The following is a 12,281-nucleotide window of genomic DNA, read 5'->3' as shown; positions in this document are numbered from 1 at the left end:
GCTTATACATATCGTTTTCTATTATGTTATTGATTGTACTTTTTAAACAATAATGAAAATCAAACTTTGGAAACATAAATAAATACAAACTATAAAAGATGTTTTTTAACACTTAATATAGCAATTTTTGTTTTAATTTTTGTAATAGTTGAGTTTTTCATAAGCTAAGCAAAAATGAATATTTGAAAATAAATCTGAAACCGACATAGTAAGCAGTGATTTTTCTACATTTTTTAAATGAGTCATTTGTACAGTATTCTTACAAGTTAATGTATACGAAGATTTCTAGAAGCTTTTTACGTCACAATGTAAAACATTTTTGTTAATTTATACTTTATGTTGTTTTGCAATATATAGCGTGACAATGTATAAAGATTATGGATTATTTTTTAAGTCTTATAAAATAAAATCAATATAAAAAAGTGAAAATTGAGCTTACATAATTTTTGAGTGATTTTTCACTCTACGAAATTTAGAAAGTAAGTTATAATAAATGACTCTTCTAATGCTGTGCCTTTTATTTTATCCTATACTATTTTTATAGTTTGTCGTATGGATAAATGCCAAGCTGCATTTAGTTTTTATGTTTACAACCGCATTATAAGAAAAATAAAAAGGAGAAAAATATAAATAAGAGTTTTACAGGATATTACAAATATATAAAATGATTTAATATTATTGATAACATATTAATTATTATTTAATTTACTATGCAATTTGTAAATAAAAATCGTGCAAATCTAATTTTTGCTTAAAAAATTTTGTTTTTAGTAAACTTTATATAAAAATAAGTTGCAAATATATTCAGGTTTTTATCAATATTAATAGTGCAATGTTTATTTTCCAATAAATAAAAGAATGTCACTTCAAAAGGCCTATCCATTATATTAGCAACTTTATATTAAGAATTTATCTCAAAATGAAAAATGTATCAAATGAGATCACAATTTTTCTTAAAATAACTTCTTGATATTATCTTGATTATTTTACAATTTTGTATTCTACCTGAGCCGTACAGGTATTTGATTGCACTATAATTCAAGTAACAGCTGGAGGAGTCGATGAAATTCGCGGAACAAATTTTTGTTCGAAAAGAAAGGGACGAGCTCAATCTAATTACACGCGACGATAGCTCGATATATCAATCTGCAATTTGTATTGCCTTCCAATGCAATTCCGCGCGCCGTCTTCTTAGTTGTGTTATCCAGCGGGCACCAAACGCAATCCTATATCTTTTCGTGTAACACGCATGCGGCTTCTAATACCGGCCATATATCTACCGGAGAATTCTTTGTAAAAACGCGATATAGCTCGCAGGGGTCAATCTTTTTCCTTTGCCGGGGAGTCCGTCGGTTTTCGTTCGAGAATAGGAACTCACGACGATACTCTCGTATTTCCGACTGGCCGTGGGGACGCGCGTAAAATATTTCGCTCACGTACTTTTAACCTATATCATTTTCCCTTCCGAACGTTATACGCGACGCAATAGGGAAAAAAAAGGAAAAAAGGCTTGATGTGTGCGCTATATTATAGGTTTTTCCTCGCATGTACTGATCCCGCAGGGTCGGCCTTTCCATTCAGCACAGTGACGTTTCGCACACGTAAACGTCGCGTATGTTATAAGTTATCGTCAAATTCGCAGTATTATCTTTGCTTCTTACGTTATCTTTAAGGAGATTTCCCAGCTTAAAGAAGTGGAGAACTCACATTAGTTTTCATTCATATATATTTTTTGACAAAGAAGCTTCTGATACTGCTATCTTCAAAGTAATAAATAATACAAAAATTTAAGCAATAAAAACAATAATTATTTATTAAAAATATTTTCTTAATAATATTGATAAATATTGTTGTGGAAAAAAATGAAAAATAATTATTTGTAATAATAATAATTCAAATGCCATGGCAAGCATCAATGCATACTATTTACTAGTATGTCATGATATTTAAAAAGAATTATATAATTCATAAACATTTCATTATTTTATAGAAAAATAATATAATAAAATTATATTTTATAATTCCAAAATGTTTTCAAACTCGAATCTTTCTTATGTACATAAGTTTTCAAAATTCTTCCTTTGTAATAAATTAATTCAAATCTTTTTTTTTTTTTTCATAAGACTCAATGCTATTTGTTCAATGAGAAAAAGTTTTATTTTAAGTTTAAAAGAAATTATACAAAATTTAAAACAAAATCAGCCTATGTGCCTATATACAAATCATAAACTTTTCTTAAAATTACATCAAATTCTTATATTGTAAATATAAAATACGGAAGAATCTTTTTAAACCGACAAAAATTCATGCACAGAAATATATTGGACGATTAAAATTTTTACGATGGAGATAGTTAATCAAAAGATACGAGTCGAACTGTCGAAACGTGGAATGGCGCGTGATACGTAAATAGCAAAGAGAACGGTAAAATTCCGATGCACTTGCTATTTTTATTTCGTCATTATATCGACGCGACGTGCAACGCTAAAAAAGTTCCCTATTAATTCCTTCACGTATTCGAAACCATTTGAGCTACTAAAAAAAAATCTCAATTTGGCTCTCTCGATGTGCCCCTGACAAAAAATACATACGCGCGCGCGCATATACGGTGGTTTTCCGTTCGTCGATGCAGAATTGACCGGACGACGAGCCGAAAGCTCGTGGTCCTGCTCGCTTTTCCTCTATTTCGATTTTATACGATGTTTTGCACCCGCGAAGTCTCTCGCGATGCGCTCGCGGCGCTTCTGGTTACGACAAAGAGCCCACTTTTGAAACGCATCGGCAATTCGCGAAAGAATAATGTCTGCTGCCGACTGTTCTAGCGTAGAGATCGGAGAGCCGAAAGGATAGAGCGGGGCTGAGTTTCCCCTCGGTACTCGCACAAATATATCTATCTGCTCTCTCTCTCTCTCTCTGGATGGGCTTCGCTGTGCCGTGTATACGGACGTTTACGTATCGCGTTATTGGACAAAAGTTGCACCATCGGTTTTAGACGCGACGCGATCTGATATATCGCCGGGAACGGGATTTTTCGTTACGAGAGGGAGAAACTACGAGACGGGTCATTTTTCTCAAACTGCAGCTGGATGTCGTAACACGAAAAGCGCTCTCCCTTTGCCTTGGCACCTTTCTCTTCCCCTCCCCTCTCTTCTTTCTCACTCTCTCTTTCTCCCCCTTGCCAAGACAACAAAATATATGAACTCTATACGCTTTACGAGCTATCGGATTGCGAATCGGTCTGATCGATGCCTCCAGCACAGCTAAGTACGGTCGGCGTACGGGCGTTTTTATTTCCCTTACAGATGCATTTGTGTCGAGTAAGCGTGAAGTGTTTCACCTTTGGCTTTGCTTTATCGGATACTGAATAAATTAAATACTTTTACGTTTCCATGGTAATTTTGTGTGTATTATATCGCGTGATATTCTGTATGAATGGAATTTATAAGTGTATCGAAAACTTTTGTGTCTGAATAAAATTAATTGGCGAAAAATATATGGAAATAGAAAGGGAGGGGGCAGGGCCATAGTACAGAAGTTAATTAACGTGCGTGCATTATCAACGCGTTAGCTTTACAGACGACGTGAGTGAGGGAAGTATAACCGTCGGCGAATAAATTTATCCGCGTTCCTATATATTCTATACGTAAAATTGTTTCGAGTCATTCACGCATACGAATATTCGGCACATTTGTATGCATATTATTTAGATTTGATCAATATCGTTTCATGTTGTTGTTAGCTGTATTATTTAGTGAGACTGTGCGTGATACGACATTAAATTTGCGTATAACCTATAAAACATTCATTTGCGAATTTTCATTGTTTCACCCAACACTCGATATTATTTAAAGCGCAATTTATCAGCTTTACGTTTATTGTTAGGAAATATTGGGCGATATCAATAAAGCCCGTCATAATTTAATCTGGCGCATTTACTGGTTCTAAATATATATTTTAAACTGACAGACTGAAATTAATCTTGCCGATAGTCATTTTTATATAACGGTCACTGTGTCATCTATTAGTCAGCATTTTGCCCTCATTATGGATTATCATTAAGCATTATAATCGACACGAGCTGATTTATACAAGCCGATTTTAATAATAATAGTAAGCGAAAATGGACCAATATATGAAAATGTCAAATATAAGAGGACCATTTTCAGTCAAAGCGGATCTTGGTGCTTAATAATTTTGAGTAAATTTTAGAGTTTCCACTTCATGCTAACTACACGCTGAATATCCGTCAATTTTGAAATACATTCATAAACTGAAGCTGGAACATATATAATATTATATTATACGAAAAGTACGATTTTGTTAAAGTATTTAAAAATTTAACTATAGATATAGATCTGAAAATAGTTTTATTCGACAATTAAAATAATTATAAACGACATCATTTAAGCATAATAAACAATACAGCAACAAATTTTAACATTCTAGTAATCAGTTTGAGCATCTTAATTTGATTGCCTTACAAAATTAACTTCAGATTTGTGTCCAGTTGAATATTTTAATAGTAAAATTATTTTACCAAGCAATTTAATAATACTGCTAATAAGCATCTCAGAATATCGTAAAAAATTGATTTGCAAAAAATGTTAAATTAATCATCTGGACATTGTAAAATTTGCGCAAAATTATATTTCAAAGTTTATCAAGTTCTATGTGACAGCATATGAAAACTGTTTGTAAATTAATTTATTAATCAGCATTTTGCCTTTACTTTTTAAATTATCATTAAGCGCGATATAATTAGTGTGTAAACTGATTTTACAAATTTTGTTTTCCACCTTCAAAATCCGACAGCCGAAGCACGAATTCACCGCACAATAAAAATCGACGAAATAAGACATTTCCGATAACTCCTTGTGTGTTAAAGCGGACTATTTCAATCTTCAAAATTCCTGTTCCAACATAACAAGTTTGAAGCAGCCAAGTTTACGAGACTGAAGCATACTCCAGTACAGTTTTGGTGCGTAATAAATGGAAGTATTTGGAGTTAATTCAAGTAAAGTAGTTAGAGAGTTAATTTGCTTATGAAGACAAGTGCCTCGTCCATTGCTCGTTTTTCGCGGCGCAACTCGATGCCTAAGCCGATTAATTTTTACTATCCCAGCAAAATAATGGCGCATTGCGGCGAGGAAGTAATTTACTCGTTGCTTGGCGATGGAAGGTGATTACCTACTCAACTGAACAGCAATGGCTGATACCGACGGTAATATTGTATCGAATTGCATTGTGTTTCATAAATCAAATGTCAAAACTTTTAGAAATGATAAACTGCGGGAAAATTGATAAAATTTTAATAGAAATTTGAAATAAATTTGATATAAAATTCATATAAAATAAAAACATATAATATAAATATATAATGTATATATATATATATACAGGGAGTCCCAGAGCATACTGGTCACTGTTCATAAAAAGGTAGATGGGATCGAGATGAACATAAAAGTTCAATATTGTTGTGGGTTTGGTCTGCTAATAATAGAGATATAAATTTTTTAAATTATGCGAATGAGAGCGCGCCTTGCGCGCCGAAGGAAGGGCTCGAGCCGCTCGAGCCATAGCACGGCCTACTGTTTCAAGCATTGGCTGCCGGCGGCGGCGGGGGAAAGAAGGAGAAGCGTGGCGTCGTCGCCGTTCCCACGTCTCGCCGCACCGCGCCTAAGCTCGCGTCGATGGCTGCTACGCACACTCGCGATTACATGACGAGATTATAAATTATTAATAAAAATAGGACAAATTTAAATCGTAATAAACTTTTGTAAATAAGAAAGTCGAAAGAGAGAAAGCGATGGAAACGTATGGAACCTGCAAATAATATAATATTTGCCGCATCAAATTCTCTCGTTTTTTATAGAATATTAAATTAACGAAGATTTATCACGATTGATTCTTTATACATTCTCCTTTTGTAACCATCTTATTAGAAAATTACGAAATGCACGAAATACTATCCTTAATATGCACTCTTTGTAAAATAACACGATAGAAAAATATTCACGTTTGATCTAACGACTTCAGGATAAATTATTCGATGCAACTTCTACGGTGATTATAGGTAATTAGAGATCAATGTTATGTCAAGTATCGTTAGTATGGTTAACTAGAAATGATTTTCTCTTGTATGTGATAGAGAACTTCGAATTTCTTCTATCGTTAATACATTATAAGTCACTGAAAATCTGTCGTAATTAATAATGCAATTAAAGATAGAAGAAACTGTAAGTTTTCTATGGTTATAAAAGAAAATCCTTCGTTGTGTTAACAATACATGATATTGAACATTAATTTTTAAGCATAATTATCATAGCATCGCGCCTAAGCTATCGTAAAATCGTTACATCAAGAGGGAATATTTTTCTGTGTTATTACAAAGAGTGTAACATACTATGGATAAGTATTTCGCGCATTTTAATATGACACCTCTCTCTCCCCCTCTCTCTCTCTCTATCTCTCTCTCTCCCCCTCTTTCCCTCTCAAACACTACGTAGTACACAAATACAATAAATATTACCACGTTTAACAACATCTTTAGTTTGTACTATTCTACTTTCATTATGTGTAATTTGAATAAAATTTTAACAATTATCATTTCTTTATATTTTTAGTGTTACACACGATCGAAAAAAAAATTATCAAAAATTATCACTAAAACTGCGATAAATAATCAGCACGATACTTTCTTTCTGAGTGTCGTATCGTGTTTAATGTTAAAAATGTTAAAAAATAGCAATCTTGTTAAAAAAATTTTATGACATTTAATGAAACTCTAATAATATTGATTGGAACTGTTGTTGAAAATGACGTTTATCGTGTTTCTGTAAATACTTTAAAGGGAAAGATATTCCTGCTAAATTACAAAGTATAAAAGTACAAAGTTCAATTTTACATACGAATCAAGAGTAAATAAAAAATTCAATAATGAATAAAAGAATTCAGAGTTTCTTCTACCTTTAATTGCATTATTAATTACGATAGATTTTCAGTGACTTTTAATGTATTAACGATAGAAGAAATTCGAAGTTCTCTATCATATACAAGAGAAAATCATTTCTAGTTAACCATACTAACGATACTTGACATAACATTAATCTCTAATTACTTATAATTACCGTAGAAGTTGCATCGAATAATTTATCCTGAAGTCGTTAGATCAAACGTGAATATTTTTCTATCGTGTTATTTTACAAAGAGTGCATATTAAGGATAGTATTTCGTGCATTTCGTAATTTTCTAATAAGATGGTTACGAAAGGAGAATGTATAAAGATTCAATCGTGATAAATCTTCGTTAATTTAATATTCCATAAAAAACGATGAGAGAATTTGATGTGGCAAATATTATATTATTTGCAGGTTCCATACGTTTCCATCGCTTTCTCTCTTTCGACTTTCTTATTTACAAAAGTTTATTACGATTTAAATTTGTCCTATTTTTATTAATAATTCATAATCTCGTTATGTAATCGCGAGTGTGCGTAGCAGCCATCGACGCGAGCTTAGGCGCGGTGCGGCGAGACGTGGGAACGGCGACGACGCCACGCTTCTCCTTCTTTCCCCCGCCGCCGCCGGCAGCCAATGCTTGAAACAGTAGGCCGTGCTATGGCTCGTGCGGCTCGAGCCCTTCTTTCGACGCGCAAGGCGCGCTCTCATTCGCATAATTTAAAAAATTTATATCTCGATTATTAGCAGACCAAACCCACAACAATATTGAACTTTTATGTTCATCTCGATCCCATCTACCTTTTTATGAACAGTGACCAGTATGCTCTGGGACTCCCTGTATATATATATATATATATATATATATATAAAATATATTTTTATTGAACAATTTGTGTGCATGTTCTCAAAATGTTAGCAAAGTTGTATCGATCGGAAACTGCTTTAATTTAATAAAAAGAAAAGGAGGCTATTTGAGCGCAGGATAAAGGTACGTCGGTAGAAAGGTTCGTTGTGATCGAGCGATTAGACCGCGCTTGGTATCGGCGCTTGCGTTTCAGCGGTAATCTCGTCAATCAAAGATCCAATAAAACGCGATTTCCGCTGAAACCAGGACTTTAATGAGAATCCGATTTGGAGGTGCAGCGATAGCTTCTCATTTGCTTCCAGCGCACGTAATAAGCGTGCCCGCTCCCCTCCCCCCCTTCCCCCGTTTTTCTAGGTGCCGCGGTCGTTCGTGCGATATTCCGGGGAACTACCCCCTCGTGGCTATAACGCGCTTCAACCCTTGAGAAAGAGTACGCTCGACCGCAGGTGAATAAAGGATGAGGGAGCAGGTTGGGATTTCTAGCGAGGCACCCCGGCGACAAGATCGCTCTTTGTGGGGTGAGCTTGGCGCCTATAAATTTCCGGTGAGTCGAACACGGGTTTTTAAATCTCGCGTCATCGAGAAACACGGGAAACGCGGGCGCGAGGGACGTCGCGTCCGCATCCCCCCGTAAAACTGAAAGTATTTCAGAGTCATACACTAAGTCACTCGGTTATTCGCGCTTAAAATGTTGAAAGATCGATGATTAATAAATTACGATTTGAATGCCGACGAAAGCCGTTCAACGCCGTTCTCCCTCGCACCCCCGCGCGCTCCTGATTCATATCGAGGAAGGAATTGGCAAAGCTCTATGGTTTGCCGGGAGGAACGAGCTTTAAACTCTCCGATAAAAAGTTACGGTGTGAAGTAATGTAGAAATTTCATTCTGCCGTTTTTAACCCGGCTCACATAATGAACGCGTTCCGCGGCTGTTCTCGCGCCTTCTTCCACCTTAATATCGTATTCCAACTTTTTGTTTTAGTATTCTTTTAGTATTCTTAAGAATACTTGAAAATAATGTTTCCCATATTATCTTCATTTTAACCTCATATCTAGATAGTTATAACGAAAGTTGGTTATTAGACGGCAATTTAAAATGATAGATTTCGAAAGTGAAATGTATACATCACATGCCTAGATCGTATTGTATGTACGTACGCTACCGGTGCAGCTCGGACTACCTTGCGTCGCGCTGTTCGAGAATATCGCGGCAATTGCCGAAAAGAGAGATGCGCCCACTTACGATCATCCGCTGTTCCGCGTTGCAGTTGCAATCGGCATCCCCCGACGCTGGTTTTTCTCCTGGCGAGTCACTTTGTACGATTGAAATCGCGAGAACGCGCGGAGCGACTGCGGTTCGGCTTCGCACACTGGAGATCCGTCGGCGAAAAATGGCGACTGGCTACCGCGCGAAGTAGCGCTCGCATGTGACGCGCTGCCAATTTCACTCGGTACACCCGCGCTCGCGTTTCGCCGCTCGGACAATGATTGAAAATAGTGTTCCTTGTGAACGAACACCTTTGTCGTATTACCATGCCGTATTACAGCGCAGATACGAAATTTTACAGATACGAAATATCAAAATAAGATAAACTTGTCACAACTTGTTGCGTTTAATTAACTATTGCCTAATTATTATTAGCTGGCTATATATTTATTTCGCGGAAACGAATAAACATGCATTTATAATTCTTGACTAACAGGGCAAAAGCAGGTAATAAACTAATGCATAATTAGTTTAAACCAGAGTTTCTCTATGTAGACTCATTTTTTACAACTTAAGTATCCGCGACCGACCTAAAAAGAAGAGAAAGGGCTCTGGAAGATGAGAATAAATTATTTATACCTCTTCATTTATACCTTTACTTTGTTCTCTTAGTTTAGATTTTTTTTTTAAATAAATATATTTTTATAAATTTTCTTCTCAAAATATATATTTTATGACGGAGTAAAAATGTGCTTATTACTTTCTATTCTTGATAACAACTTTAATGTCACCGCAGTGCAATTATTTTTATACTTCATGAATTTAATAATTGTAATTTATTATAAACTTTGATTTTAATTCCTGTCATCGCTGAAACATTTTTTGCAACCTATCAGAAATCGTCTTGCGGTTTAGCCACGACTAGTGAGTCGTGATCTATACTTTAAAAATAGTTTAGATAATAATAATGTAATGTTAAGGATTAATTGAGTTATATAGATTCAAAAATATTTAATTATAGGATGTATTTATAAAAAACTATTACTATTATATTTTAATATTATTTAAAATAAATAAGTAGTATCTTAATATCTACATATACATTTACTTAAAAAAATTTATTTCTTATTTATCCCATTTTCTATTTTACTTTTTTAAAAATAGGAAATATTAAATAAACAATAGAGGAAACTTTATTTATCCATAGTATATCCAAATTAAAATAAATATTTTATTTCAAGTAAATATAAATGTAAAAGCGTTTTTAGATCTTTTTATATTCATTACACAAGATATTTTTAAATATTCCAATATTTTTATAAATATATCCCTTAAATCAATATTTCTATTATTTCTATTATTATCTTCCTTGTCATTTCAACTATTTTCTCCACAATTGTTAAATTATGTAAAAATATGTAGCACAATATATATGTATTTTATAACAAGCACGAGAAAAGTGACGAATACCTGTTCGCTTACGTCGTATCGAATATATTGAAGATCCAAAAGAACTTAATCGTGTGAATCGAACTAAAACGCGCAACTGCATCGATAAATTTACTGTTTGAGTCGATTCCAGAGTTTTAAATTCTGCGTTATTGAAGCAGGGTTGAGGTCGGATTGGCTGGAAAGGTACTGAATCCGAAGTGAACATTACGCGAAGTAAAGTCGCCTCAGAATGTAAGCAATCTCAAGCAGTCGCTGTTACAACGTAACATGCGCGGAAACTTCCATAGAAGCAATTAAGTAATGAGATAAACGCATCCTACGCTGCAATGGGTTTGTGAAAATTGTTAAAGTTCTCTGCAGCTTCAATTATATTCATAACATTCCATAAATAATTAAAATAATATCACGTACAAGATCTTCTAATGTAAAATCGCGAGAGACACTTTACTTACAAATAATTAAAATGTTTTACATTAATTTACCAAATTTCTCCCGAAGTACTCATTCTAACTTGTCTCTATATCTTTTTTATTAATTGATCTTTTCCATTTCAATTTATACATATAAAAATCTTCTAGACAGTAAAAGTCTTGGGTCGGTTTTTTCTTAATTTATAGAAATACAAAGAAAGTAGTCATCATTAAAAGCAGGCGACAGTTTGATAAGCCCAAATGCAAGTTTTATATTCAATTGATTATTTCATATAGTTAAGAACGAACTTTTCTACAGGCTATTGAAATTTTATGGAAAATTTTATCCATCAACTAAAGCAGCTGGTTAACTTTCGAGATCTTGCTCCAACCACCACTTCTTCCCAGCTAGCAAAATAAACAATTGCTACCCGATGAATGCGACGGATCGATAACTCCTCGAGTGCTCTCGAGATTGAATAAATTTTATCTCGATAAGAAAGTTCTGACTTCTATCGAACTTCCGTTCTCGAGCTTTTAAATAAAGGTTGTTATCAGACCAAGTATTTTATTTCCGGTAGGAAGAAAAAAATAATAATGCAAGATTGGAAATTATTTGCTTAACAAATTTTGTAAAATAAATCTATGTGTTAATATTGTTATATATGTACATTATCTTTTAATGAGCTTTAATAAATATGTTAATTCTTTAATAAAGAACTTTGCGTAAACACAGATACATAATGAAAGTACTTTCAATGTAATTACATTTAATAATAATTGAATAATTTATTTTTAAATATATCATTACGATATAAAATAGGCTCTGTAAATAGAAATCTAATACTTTTTTAGTATCTTCAAACTTTTCCATGCAAAGGGAAATGTTATTAAAATGAAATTTTAACAAGAAGATAATAATATCGTTATTATACGTCGGGATAATAATCGTTTCTCGATAGCTCATTCTTGTCGAAAGGAAGAGCTTCGGTAAAACAAGGTTGAGTGTGACTGGCAGAAAAATCGTTATCGAATAAGATCTCGTTTCATCCTGTCTCGAAGGAAAATAGGAGGGCAGCAATATCTTGAAACCGAAAATAATTCCGTGTATGTCCCACGGTAAATCGCGCGGGGGCAGATAACAGATACGTAATAAAGACGATTGTCGATAAGCACCCAAAAAACGGAAATGTTGGGCAATCATTTCTATGCAGTACACACACACACATGCGCACACGAAGCAACGCGCAAACTCCACTATAGAAATTGTCCCTCGTAAGTACGCGAGATTTGAAAGAAAATATATTGGAGAATTATTTCTACCGCAGAGACGTTTTTAGAGAAATTATTCGGAGTCGTCGGAACTACATTCGCGCGCTACAATAGAA

This window comes from Monomorium pharaonis, chromosome 10 (genome assembly GCF_013373865.1).
Source record: "Monomorium pharaonis isolate MP-MQ-018 chromosome 10, ASM1337386v2, whole genome shotgun sequence".
Lineage (NCBI taxonomy): Eukaryota > Metazoa > Arthropoda > Insecta > Hymenoptera > Formicidae > Monomorium > Monomorium pharaonis.
The sequence above is the reverse complement of the archived record's forward strand: the minus strand, read 5'-3'. Positions refer to the sequence as shown.